The following is a 13,895-nucleotide window of genomic DNA, read 5'->3' as shown; positions in this document are numbered from 1 at the left end:
CTGTGTCCAGCCCAGATCTCACCATAGACCCTCTGTGGTCAAACATGAATCCTTAACCCAACCAATTTCCAGACACCGAAGGCACCTGTATCCCAAAAGCCTCTGTGCCAGTGTGACTGTTGTGGGATAACCTGTACCTCTGAAGTGCCCCAGTACAGCTGTGAAGCTGGTCTGCCTGAGGGAGACATAGGAGAGGAAAAAGTCCCTCCTCCAGTCCCTCTGCACTGCACTTGCCCATGACCCCGCTGGGTTGCTGAGGGGAGGAAGGGACTTTGCCCCACAAGTCATGCTCAGTTGGTAGAGCCCACCTGCTTACGGGGCTGATGCCCAAGCACTCTGAGCACATCTTTGGGACGCAGTCATGGACAGAAGGACAAGCATTACCCCAGCAGCTGCTGGGACACACTCCCCCACTCCTCCTGGCAGCCGAGGTGAGCATATGCTGTATGTTTCTCCTCCTGTTCATGGAAACAGTCTGAATAGAGGGATTAAAAATTACACATTGCAGCCCGAAACAACAGAGCCAAGGCACCAGCGCTGGCTGATATTCCAGCACAGTGGAGAGCCGATGGGCTGCCCCATCCGCAGCGAGCAGGAATGGGAACAGCTTGTTAGAGAGCCTTACCATGGCTCTGCCTGCAGGGCCACCCCTCCAGGAGCTACCACTCCACAGGAGTCGAGGCATCAAAGGCAGCTTTGCCACCTCCCTGTTTTGGGCTGGCCAAAGGCCAAGGCTGCTTCCCAGCATCGTGTCCCAGCCTGCAATCAGGTGCTTCCCACTTCCAAGCGCTCAAAGGCAGATCCCACCCAGGCTAAGCCAACATTCTCCTCTGCATGCAAGGTGGGCAAAGCAGCCAAGAGCTGACCTGGTGCTGCCTCAGCACAGGCCCACTAAAAAGCCCTCTGCAGTGCGCAGAGGGTACCTTTGCATCCAGGACCTTGCCATATGTGAACCGTGTCAGTCCTGGGAGCAAGCACGTACCTCATTTGGAGTCCTGGCACAGAGTGATGGTCAACCATGAACTGGGCCTGGTGTCCCACCACTGTCCACAAATGGCTTCACAGGCAACAAGTGAGTCCTTGGCAAAGAACGGGTCAGTGCCATGTCATAATCTTGATTTGTCCTGCAACTGAAATAGAGTGTTTCATGTCATTTTGGGGTTCAAACTTAAACAAGGGAAGTTCAGGTTAGATATAAGGAAAAAGTTCTTTACTGTAAGGATGGTGAGGCACTGTAATGGGTTGCCCAGGGAGGTTTGTGAATGCTCCATCCCTGGTGGTAATCAAGGACAGGTTGGACAGAGCCTTGGGTGACATGGTTTAGTGTGAGGTGTCCCTGCCCATGGCAGGGGGGTTGGAACCAGGTAATCTTCAGGCCCTGTCCAACACAAACCAGTCTGTGATTCTATGATTTTAGTCCACAAAAGGAGGGAAGATTATCTGGAGGAAGCCGGTTGTCTGCTTGGGCATAGAGCGATGGGCAGGGGCCAGCTGGATGAAACACAGGGTAGAGGCAGAATGACCAGGGTGGGCAGCTCTTGTCCCCAGGTGTATTCTGCCCTGACTGCAAGGCAAGAACACCAAACTACAAAGCGACTGAACTGGAAAATTCACGACATATTTGTTTTTCTCCACATAACCTGACAGATTCAAACCCAAACACGGAAATTTCACCAGGTGCTGGTGTGCATTTCTCCTGGTAAAGTTCCTCTGAAAATTGTCCTGGTTCTTGTGAAGAAAAAAAGAAAAAAGAGAGAAAAATGAAAGAAGATTTTTTCAAGTAAAACGAGTCAGATGCAGTCATTTTTAAAGTGACCTCTTTGGGCAACTGGGAAATTGGTAAAATAAATACGTTTCGCAACGTATTGATTGCCAAAATCTGTTGGGTTTTTTTTTTTTTTTTAAATAAGACTTTGATCCAATGTTCTAAATTTATCAAAATTAGGAATAAAGTGGAATCCAGGGATGAGAGGGAAACACACAAAATAAAACAGGGCAAAATGAAATGGCAAAGGCCATGAAACTTTCATCTGGGATTTACAGCAGCGTCTTGAGCCCGCTCACACCGAACGGTGCATGCCTGTTCCAAGCACAATAAAACAGTCCCAGGATAAATCTTTTTCATTTCTCCTGGCCCCATCCAAAGCTTTCTTCCTCTGGCAGCAAGACCTCGGAGGTCTGCTGGGGCCCAACCATGACTGCACATGAGCAGCGATGTCCCAGGGCACCTCAGGAAAGGCTTTCTTCTTCCCATAGTTCTAGTGGCAAAACATTAGAAACTCCATGTTTTAAACGGGATTTTATCGAGGGCATAAAGCGAAAGTGTGCTGTCCTAGTCCAAAACAGGAAAACATGTTAAAAACTCAGCAAAGCTGTAAACAAGATGCACATTGGCAGGTTCATCAACCTGGGTAATCGCTCTTAAGTTTAATCACAGTAGAAGGGGGGGAATTTGGAAGCATCGCATCCATGGCACACTTCCCTGCTTTGTCACATCACACTAAACACTTGATAAAAGCTCCCTTTGAAGAGGAGCCAAGTCCTTCCTCGCTTGACTATGGCGATATTGGATTTGCTAAGCCGGGTTTCCAGTTGTGCAAAGGATTTGTGAGAGTTAGAATAAGAGTAGGAGTGAACAGAAACTGTTGCAGCTCAAAGAAGACTACAAAAGATGGAGCAGTAATTAATTAGGGGGCTTCTTTTTTTGTTGGCAGTGGGACAGACAGACTGCTGTGTTGGTAAAACATATTATGAGGGGACCTGCCTTCTCTATAGATTCACATATATGCCATTAAGTATTCAAAACTGGCTTGCCATCTCCCCAGAATCATGAGAATGATAAGCAAATCATAAGATTAAAACAAATCCTAATAGTAATGAAGAGTTGTCTTTTGTCTCTTAGCTTCTGAGTTGTTAGCCTGCCAAGCCGATTTCAATAGAACCTTGGTTAAAGGAAACTAAAAAAGGGAAGGTGAGACTTTCCCATGATTACACCAGAAGTTTAGTTTCCCAGGAAGGCGAATCTGTAATGCGATGAGATCACTTCCATGTGATGAATCTGAAGTTTGTTTTTAAAGGGCTAAAAACAGAGAAAGAAAAAAAAAAAAAAAGGAAAGAAAGAAAATTAAGAAAAATCCCAGCACCCAAATACAGATCACTTGGGCATTGGGTACCGGGGCCCTGCCTATGTCCAGCCAGAGCTCGTAAAGAGCTATCTTCCCTGCTTCCCACTGAGGGCCACTGGTTTCCCTAGCAAAATTCATCCTTGGGTAGAGGTGTGAGCAGTGAATGGTCTGCCTCCTCTGCCAGATAAGGGACTGTCCATCCTTGCAAGGTGTCTCCTGGTGTGACCCACACAGCAGCCAGGAGCAGGTCCCCTATCACTGGCTGGGGTACGGGAAGCACGGCACTCATCCATTCTGCCTCTTACATTAGCATGGCATTAGCATGGGCTGATGGAGATAGCATCTTCCTCCCACTTCTCCCAGCAGCCCCACCCTGGAGACCAACGGCTGCACAAACAGCCTCTGCCCACCAGCCTCCACTCCCCTTTCAGCCCAGCTCCTCCCAGGCAGGTGTTGTTTGCTCTCCCATCACAGCTCTTGTTCCTAGAGAAGCTGATGACAAAAGCTCTGCAGTCGTTGCTATTTATCCTCAGGCCTGGCTCGGTTTTGTTGGGATACCCAGGTGAGTGGCAGGCAGTCAGTTCTTACACTTATTTTCCAGGGGATGGGGACAACAAATATTTGCTTTCAGAAATATTTGCAGAAGCTCCACAACAATTAACATCACCTGAAATGCTCAAAAAGGGTGGGGGACTGCTCATGTGCCTTTGCTCTCTCCTGAGCTTTGCTAAAAAGACCCAGAAACTCTTCAACTTTGTTGCTTTGCTCATGGATGACAGTAAAATATGTGATGGCCTTCCCTTTGGTTTCCCTGGAAGATGCCCACAGGGGGAGATTAGAGACCTTCTTGTTCCTATTCCATACCAGACAGCTTGCAGTAACACTAGTACAAACACAGAGCAGCTAATGGACCCACCTTAAGTGAACACTATTGCAGAACACAATTTAGTCCTTGCATTTCAGGAACAACAAAACTGCCTGAGGTTATGTGCTAATTACAGACTACCATTCTAGTTTACATTGCCATCCAACCAATCGACCTAGGAAGAGTGTCTCACCCCTGACACGAGGAAGCTCCAGATGTGATGCATCCAGTATGGATGCTGCATTCAAGGTGAATTCAGGGAAGGGCTTCACTATAGATAGGGGAGGCTGAGCTGAGACCTTCTCTGTATGAGCCACACAGCCTGGTGTCAGTAATAAGAGTCAATCTCCATTGCTGATATGTGTAAAGACCTTTGTGCTCTGAGGGACTCACAGTGTCTCCAGATGTGGCAGAGGTGCTGGGAGATGGGTTTTCTTCCAGGCATGAATTGTTGCTCACTGCTGCAATAGGTATTCAAAGCCACAGCTCAGTGTAAGCTTTGCAAAAAGGGAGACACCTACCCAGACCAGAGGATTCCTTGGTACTGAGCACTGCATTCAAAGATCTGTTAGTGAAGTGCTCCTACCTGCAGGGCGAAACTGCACAGCAACATCAGGACAGCAGAGAATGGCACTCTTCAGCCAGGATAGTCTGTAACAGAGACTTTGGTCAGTGGGTTCAACCCATAGCAGTCTCTTCCCCAGCTCTCATTACTTCATTACCTCTCCTGAATGACTGACAACAGGCAGTGTGTTTTCAGGAGTGTGTTTTTAACTAAGTGCCATTGATCACTAATAGGATCAGACCCACATATCACGCAGGGTATGACTCAGTCCTAAGTGCCTTTTATTCTGCATTCCTCCTAGGCAGAGAGTGTGCTTTTGGCTACATGTACTCTGCAGTTTCTCTCTTTTCCTTCCCTTTTCTTTTTTTTTCCCTGCCTCTTGTAAAGTCTTTGCTATGTCAGAATCTGTCAAACAACTCTTCGTGCCATGTTTTTACAAGAATCCTACTTGCTGCTCGGTGCCAAGCACCCTTTTAAACAATACTCAGTGAAGTATTGCATTGCCTGTGCTCTGCTCTTGCATGCCATATTTAGACAAAAGCTAGGGAATTCCCTGCCCTAGATGAGGGCTTGAATGAGTACATTATTTTCCCACCTCAACTGAAAATGTATGTGGTCACATCAGCGAGGCGCTCCCCTAGCTTTATTGTAATTGATTCCACACTTTGATTTATCTACCTAGAAATCAGAAGGTGGGGGAGAGATATAGGAAAAGAAAAGGAAACGAAACAAGTGAATGTGGCCGCAGACACATGCTCAGTCCTGCTGGGTGCATTCCCAGAGACCAAAACCCAGGCAGCAGTGGAAACAAAACACCCAAACCCCACACTGACATACTACCTGAGTGCACAGCTAGCAACAGCCAGATCACAGCCAAAGGGGGCTTTTAGTGCTTTGGCCCAGAGTAAACAAACAGCAAGGATATGGCCTAATACTGATGAAGATTGCCAAGGGGGTTTCTAGCCATGCGGGAGAACCTGGTGGCCACGTGAATCTCTGGGGCATCAGATTTCTCTGGAGCGAAGGAAAGCACCAGGAAAGCAGTCATCAGGCATGTGGGGAGCAGAGCAGGGAGCTCTGTGATCGCTGTGTGTATTGCCCTGCACGTTCACCCTGTCAGACTGGGAAAAGCTGGAGCACAGGGGCTCTTTCCTGACACTGCAAAAGTCAATGGGGCTGCAGATCCTTCTGGAGCGCCTATTGAAAGGCCACATTCCAGAGCGCTACGCTAATCGCTTTTAGCCGGCCCTCCAATATCACTCCAGTCACTCATGTTTAAATTCATTGCCATACTTTTGTCCACAGCACATGGGCCCCCCAGATTTTCTGACATGTGGTTCTTCCACTCACTGCCAAGAGAGGATGTTAGCCTCACAGGACCAAAACAGATGCCTTCCATGCACTAACTATTGGAAAAGCTTCAGTGTTCCCTCCTCCTCTGCCCTGAAAACACTAAAAAATATTCATTTTTATCTGCCCCAAGAATCTACTTAGGAGAAAATTTGAATCCTAAAATGGAGGTAGAGCATTGTCAAGTACAGCCTGAAACGCACGATGAAATACTCAAAAATGAGGCAGTTTGCACTACATTTCTGTTTTCAAATACATACACATACATAAAATCCCATCTCAATTATATCTGTACTGCCAGTAGCAATGATGGGGAGCCTACTGCAGACAGGATGCAGACAGGCACTCGCCTTTTAACTGTGTCATTTAATTCTGTTCAGTGTCGTTTGAGCTGACATAATAACTGAGACATCACTCAAGCCTCGACTAGCCTGGTGCTGTTAGTGTTATTTTCACTGCTGGGAGCATGATGGGGACAGTAAAAGAGGAAAGAAGTGATATGGACAGAGCTTGTAGTGTTATAAAATGCACCCTTAGGATCATATGTTCAAAAGCACTCAGCTCCCATTTAGGAACCTAAATGAAGTTGGCAGGATTTCAGAAGTGCTCAGCATCTATCAGCTCCCACTGAGAACATGCTGAGCTCTTCTTAAAATTGTTAGAGAAAAACAATTCAAAGATAAGAGCCAGCTTGGAGCTCACAATTAACATCATTGTATGGGTCTTCAGAGCAGTTTGGCAGGAACAAGAATAGCTGCTTTCACAGAACTTACTGTATATGAGTTCACATCTCAAAGCATGGGGCCAGGTCTATAAGCAGTCACCCCCACTGACTGCCTCCTGTTAGAGCTCTGCACCCCAAGGAGAATTTTCCACTTCGTGTCAGAGTGATGCCTTTTATAGCACTTAGTAAGTGGGAGTCTGCACCTGATCGTGCTAGGAGCAACCACATCAGTGGAGGTGAGAAAGGCCAGAATGAGTACCTAACAGCTCAGAACATAACCCATTGTGCTGCAGCCAGGGCAACTGTGAAAACATCTGGAGAAATGCACTAATTTAGCCCTAACCTATATTAGTTTTTGACATATAATTAGTAGCGATATTAAATGTCAGTTGGCACCTTCTGTCTTTGAACCCTGAAGTGCTCTTTGTTCTGGGATGAGAAAAATGTCTTCTCCCAGTGGTGACAGAAACAATGGTCTGCCTCACGCAGTCATGGCTGGGCTAACGTCAGTGTGAACCTTCAAGAGACAGAAAATCTGTCAAATCTCTCCAAATGCTTCCAGAGGCATCAATCCAGCAAAGAACTTAAACACCGCAGCAGTCCCACTCACTCTGCTGGAACCACTGATCTATTTAAAAGGAAGGCTGTGGATTCAAATCCTCCTGTTTGCAGCTCACAGCTCCTCCAACCTTCAACCAGTTGACCCTTGGTACCACACCAAAACCCCCCAGATCGAACACAAGAGTTTGGGACAGGTTTCAGCTCACCTATGGATGGGTTATGATTCTTGAAGGGGACTAAGAACAAATTCTCACAAAGATCATCTTTTTCATAGTGTCCTTCATCTTATGCAGATTTCAGAAGTTATCTTCCAGGAGTTGCTTGCTGATCATTATTTCCTAGGTATTCCAAGGGTTACAATGTCTGCATACCCCTTAGACTGCTATTTTTGCCAGGTCTAATTCCATAGAAAACCTCCAGATTCTTCTGGGAATCTCTGTGAGAGCTTGAAGGTTCTGATGACCGATAGCTTCCTTGATTCACCTTGGTATGGGAGGTGAATCTACTGTCCTAGATGAGGGTGCTACACCTCAATGATAACTGCCATAGAACACTACCACTCATAGTATCAGGATAACGCATGTTTTTTTTCTCTTTTAGCTTAAAAGTTTCATGCTTATGAACAGGTCAAAATCGCATTTGTTGAAGGCAGGGGCAAACGTATTGATTCCAGAGGAGTTGCTGCTCCCAGACCAGCTCAAGAACTCAAGAGAGAGATTAAACACTGTGCAGTCAACAATCGCAAGACCTTACAAACTCAAGCCACAGTGATTTACTTCCCCACATCCAGAAATGAAAACAAAACAACAGCAAAATACATGACACTGTTTTCCATTCTGACTAAAACAAGTAGTCCAGAGCATGCATAAATTTAGCTTGTCACTTCTCAGATACAACAATTCATTATGATTCATTTCTCTCAAGTATTCTATCCATCTCCTTTCTAAGCTAATCAATCTTGTAGACAGCAATTCACCCAACAGGCACCAACTTTACAGGGGAACACTCTATTCCCAGGAGGAAGGCTTCACTCTCTGCTGCGTCCTTTATGAGAACACAGCTACTTGTCAACTTGAGAACACAACTAACACAACCATGGCTGGCCAAGGAGCACTGCTGTGCTTTCCCCCCTGAATTTGCTGTTTACACAACAGGGACAGCCTGAGAAGATTCATTTGGCCAAGAAAAGAAGAATTCTCCGTGACAGTGAGCAACACGTGCCCAATTCAAACACAGCCTCCTTGGGAGCAGGGAAGGGCCGGTTCATCACTGCCACAGCCAGTGAAGGTTAACAAATACTCATCCTTTCTCACAGGTGAGCTGAGCTCACCTAGGAAGGAAAGAGAATAAGAAGAAAGATAAAGACACTAACACTCATCCTGGAGCACTGAGAGAGGAATGGTGACTAGTGCAGCCCTAGCAGGATGATGCCCTATCCCAGGGAAGCCAGTGGCTCACAAAATTGTGCAATAGCGTGGAGTTTGGACAAGATCTTTGAATGCTTTTCTCAGTCCATTTTATCCTCTGCTCAGGATGACACATCTTTTCAGCATCTTATGTATATGTAGACCAAAGAAAAACACCATTAACATGCCAAGGAGACTTTCAAGACGATTGTGTTGTATTAAATCTGCTTCAATCCTAACCTCTGCTTCTGTAAAATTACTTGCTGGACAGGACACTTTAATCCTGAGTTACTAAGTGCCATTGTCACTGTCAGATGATTGCTGTTTCACAGGTCAGCCACAGCAGGAAAGAGGATTTACAGGCAGCCCCTTCTGTGTCAGGACCCTCGGTGTAACACAAAGGCACATTCTTCACTGCAAAAGTCTTCCTCCTAAAGCGCCAGCACTGAGAGCTGGGTGCTGCTGCTGGTATTGAAACACCAAATACCATTTTGCTGGCATGCACTTGCACTGCTCCCATGGGCGCTCCGCAGGAGGCTCTGCAGGAGAGCTGCCGCCTGAGTGTCACCCGGTGAAACCCAAGAGCTGTGTCCACTTTTAGAGCCTGCCTGGAGATCCATTGCATTATCTGAGCAACACGTAAGCGAACAAAATGAACTGCAGCTCCCCCTGCCCCTTATTTACCTCCTGTTTAAACAGAGCCTCTTCAGCCCACGCTGTTCCCCTCCCGTGCACCCACTTACTTGGCACCTCTCGCAGGGCTGCCCAGTCTATTTTTAAACACATGCTGCTGGCTTTTATCTTAAGCTGCCCATTTGGATTGTTTTTTTAGCTCTTGTACTCTTTAGACTTATTTAAAACATGCTGGCAGATAGACGTAGTGAGGGGAGATACAGAAAATGCATCATGGCTGGCATTGCCAATCGAGAATTGAGGCAAGAGATAAAACCCAAACAGATTAAAAATAACCAGACTCAATGATTACGGCCAAACAGCAGTGGTCCTCACTAAGAGGAGTATCCCCCATGCACTTGAAGGGGAGATTTATTTGAACCAGGACTTTAGGACTTGTTCTTGCTGGCAACAAACGTGCATGGATGCTTGCAGCAGGGAAGAGCAGCAGACTGGCAGCTGTGAGGAGTCCTTTCCATGGGCTTGGTCCCTCAGCTGTAATCCATTCCAACATTGCCTGGGGTTAAAGGCTCTGCTGTTCCAATTTGGGACAGACATTAGCAGCACTGAAGGCAGTGGACTCGCACAGTCACACAGGTGGAGGGAGTATGAGCAGGAGAGTCTCCAGCACTGTTCACAGCTGCAGGAAGGCAGGAGGGTGCCAGAAACATGTGGCTTGAAACACCCAGTGCTCCCACTCGTACCCGCAGTTGTGCCCCCAGACCAGGATGCACTTATTACCCTTCAACAGGGATGCTGGTGTCAACTGCAAACCTAAAAACCTCAGCAGGAACTAATGCAAGAGACTGCTGAGGCCATAAATACTGGCATGCCTCTAGATGCTGTAAATAGGGATGATGTGATACATCACTGACACATCACCTACTAATCTGAGAAACCACTTCCAAATCTTCACATTTGGTAGCTTGGAGATTTTCTAACCCATGCCTTTGAACTAGATTTTTCTCAACTAATATTCCGGTGCCAGGCTCTGACACCACTACAGACATGTCATAAGCATCCTGCTGGTGCTCCTGTGGTGACCAGACACATATAGCTGCCTCTGCTGCACTGTGCATGTTTCAGGCTGAGCTAAGCTCCATTTCAGATTCAGGACATCTCTGAGAACTGGTTGAAGCGAGGACTCACTAACGCTTCCATCAGATGCTGACAGGCCTTTTTGTGCCAGGAAAACGGATGTGTGCAACAACAGCAAAGTGCCTGGAAGCATCCCAAAGCCTGAGTGGAATGAGGGAATTTTGAGTGGCATTAAACAAAAGGAGCACTGATTTAATCTCCACAGATGGGGGGGGGACAGTGTCAGGAAAAGCAGGAAGATGAGATTAGCTAGGCAATAAAATGAAAATGAGCACGAGGTGGAGCAAACTGTGCCGAGATAAGAAGAGGTGGATTACAGGGCTGGCAGATGGAGGGGGAGCAGGCAGCCAAACAGCGAACAAAAAAAACCAACAGGTAATAAATCTGGAATATAACTGTAATCAGCAACATTAAATACAATTTTCAATCCATTTTCTCCAAGGAGGAAGGCTGTTATAGCAGAGGGATGTACAGTGAACACCCTCTGCTACCCCTCAGGGTAGCAATAACACTGCCTGTGCTGCTGAAGTGGCTTTCAGCCCAGGCCACTGCAAATGGCCAGCAAGGTTTGTCTGCTTGGACTCTAAATTCTCTCAAGGTAGCCAAAATCTTTCCCGACACATGGATAAAGCAGTCCTTTAACACCAAAAGGTGAAACAAATTGCTTCTCTCTGGAGAGCCTGACCCTCCGTTTCACTCAGCCTAATTCAGGAAAGCGACACATCGTCTCTCTTGCTGCCGAAAGGAGCATTTCCTCCAGCCTTGCAGGAGCTCATTAGTCTGGTATCTCAGTTCCGGATGATATGGCAGCCTTTATCACGAAACTTTCATTAATGCCGTTCAAGTGGCGATAGTGATTGATAGTAAACAGACATTTGACTGCTATTTAAGTCATTTAGCCCTTGACCACTGAGTTTTTGGAGGATAATCTCTAGAATATCTTTGGCTATGTCACTGTAGAAAAGCCATGCTGCAGCTCTCCAGATCTGTGCATCCCACACACAGATCCCTCAATTTTCCATTATCTCAGGCAGGTCAGTGCCGGATGGCAACACGTCTATCCCAGTTCTCCCTATCTCAAGTTACATGAAACCATTCGTTTGTCATTGTATGTGAGTCTGGGTACTGAAAAAGAAATAAAGAAAAAGAAAAAGGGAAATGAATGGGTGAAGATAAGTAAGTACCTTGGGAGTCTGACACCTCTTCGGGGTAGGGACAGCTTTTTGGTCTGCACTGGTGAAGTCTCCAGCCCAACAGGGTTTGTGTCACAGCACTACTGCAAGGCAAAGGAACATCATTGCAAACATCTGTGTGGAACAATGAATACCTATTGTGAGTTGACAGTTTCCCACCCAAATGTGGGGCAAGGTCAGATTATCCCCATTGCTGCTGAGCTGGATTAAATGATCCTCACTTTCAGCCTGCCCCTTTCTTATTCCCCAAATGGATACCTCTTGCCCCTCTGCCCCTTTAGCTTATTTGATGTGTCTGTAACCTCCAGCATGATCAGGAGAGGAGACAAGCAGCAGACAGAATGAGGTCTGGGGAGAAAGGTGGGGTTAAGGGGAAGGCAGGGAGAGCTTGGTCAGGAGATATTTGTGCAAGAGCCTTCTTGAAAATCTATGTGACTCCTATCTGTTGGCATGTCATTAGGAATAAGAATTAGGAACTCTACCATGCTGAAATGGCTGCATTTGAAAGCATTTCTTTTCTTAGGAAAGTACTGTGGTCAGCCAGTTCTTGGATAAACTGTGGGAGTTAAGTGCATGAAATTCAATACTTTATGTTATGTACCAGAGGTCAGGCTAAGGGTACCTTCAGATTTACCATAAATTTAGCAAGCCATTACCAAAAAAGCCTTCTCTCCCCAGCCCCCAAATTCTTGCATTCAGCTTCTAGAAAACTCTCAAAGAACACGATCTGGCTGCCCAAAGTTAGCAGAGACCAAAACCATCAGGACTCTACATCTGACTTCAGTCATTAGAGCACTTGTGCTCCACAGCCAGAAGGGAGGCTCAGTAAACAGCATCACCCTGATGGAGCCCAGGGCTGCAGAGAAGAGCCTGGGACTCCCAGCTCTGCAGGCACCTGCTCCTCATTTGACCCCAGAAGCTACTGTATTTCACATGCTGTTCTCCCTTGCCCAAGCAGTGATGCGAGATCCAGCTCATCCTGCTGGAAACTGTAACTAAACCATAGTCTAAAAACAAATCCTCTTTCTGCGTGCCTGGAGGGGAGGAGCAGTCCCCAACGAACACAGAAAGATGGAGCTTGGGTAAATAACTGAGCTGAAAGTGACCCAGGAGGGCAGCCCAGAATGGCAGCTTCGGAGGAGCAATTTTAGATGAGGAGAAGGAGGATTTCAGCACACAGCATCAGTCTGAGAAGGCGCCTGGTGTTGACTTACCAAGCTAGGATATGCCCAAATCCAGCCCACGACACTGCATATCCTGTTGCTGAAATCAGTTGTGTCAGGTTCAGGCAAATGGTTGTGTCTTGGCACCAGGTGTTAAGAGGCACTGACTTCCACCATAGGATTAGCAGCAGGATATACAGCACACAGTCACTGCAAAACTGCTATAATATCAAAGCTCCATCTGTACTCAGGCTGGAATGCAGAGCTATTAAAGGCTACTGTGGGAGAGCTAACATTGTTTTCTTATTGCTAGATAAATAAGCCCTCCTGCACCTTGAAAACCAATCATTCTTTTTTCTTTAAAGATATGTACATGCATACCATTTGTTCCTATTTCTTAAATGTAGGTAACATATACACATATAGGAAGAATAGCACAGATTTTAAGAAACAGAATATTTAAGATGCTCTGTTTACTCATCTCTTTAGAGAAGCTCGACTGTTCTCTGATTAGATGCAAATAAGGCACATAGCTCCACCCTAGGTATTTTTGGTCAGAAGGAGAAAATAAATAGATAATGTATTTCTAACGTCACGCTTTCAGCCGGATTTATCCAACTTTGGTCAAGAATTTAAAACTTTGCACTGGACGCTAGCACATTTCAAGCTTGAACAGTAATTCTCTTCTCCTGACAAGAATTTGCTGCTAACTGAGCCTATCTGTGACATGGGAACCAAGGGGGTAAAGCTGAAACCGTGGCTGTCAAGCTCACTTCACTTATTAGTTATGAAATGGGAAAAACCAGTAAGCTTCAGTGTCACATGGAAACATGAGCGCAGCGGTGACATAGCCTTTCATACACAGTGTCAGCACTAAAAACAGGGTATAGATTATTTGGAACGCGATGAACACTGATCCCGTGATTCCGTTCTGGGCTGGTCCTATGACAAAAAAGGAAAAGAAAGGGAAAAAAAAGCCAACATCAGAACAAAGGCAGAAACTGAAGCCCAGAGCAATTCACAGCGGTGCCTGTCCCAAGCGGTGAGGGCAGTGCTGCGGCTCTGCTGTTCTGCTCCCCCTGTGCAACCACGTGCACCTTCCGATCTCGGGACAGGCCGATGTACACAGGGACAGCTGCTGAAGTTACCACCCCCAGCCGCATGCAGAGCTCG

The 13,895-nt window shown here is 46.4% G+C and overlaps 1 long non-coding RNA gene across 1 annotated transcript; it reads right to left on the bottom strand.

Annotated features, from left to right (window-relative positions):
* Positions 1–983: 983 nt before the first annotated feature.
* LOC133224136 (uncharacterized) lies at positions 984–13,095 on the bottom strand. Its single transcript, XR_009728775.1, has 4 exons — positions 12,774–13,095; positions 11,551–11,639; positions 1,590–3,079; positions 984–1,124 (listed from the first exon to the last, which is right to left on the bottom strand). It is a non-coding gene; the product is annotated as an uncharacterized LOC133224136 (long non-coding RNA).
* Between the last annotated feature and the right edge of the window lie 800 nt (positions 13,096–13,895).

This window comes from Neopsephotus bourkii, unplaced genomic scaffold (assembly GCF_033783945.1).
Source record: "Neopsephotus bourkii isolate Nb327-2 ecotype Australia unplaced genomic scaffold, CSIRO-AGI_Nbou_v1 NB_1663, whole genome shotgun sequence".
Classification (NCBI taxonomy): domain Eukaryota; kingdom Metazoa; phylum Chordata; class Aves; order Psittaciformes; family Psittacidae; genus Neopsephotus; species Neopsephotus bourkii.
This window is presented reverse-complemented; position numbering and strand designations above follow the sequence as displayed.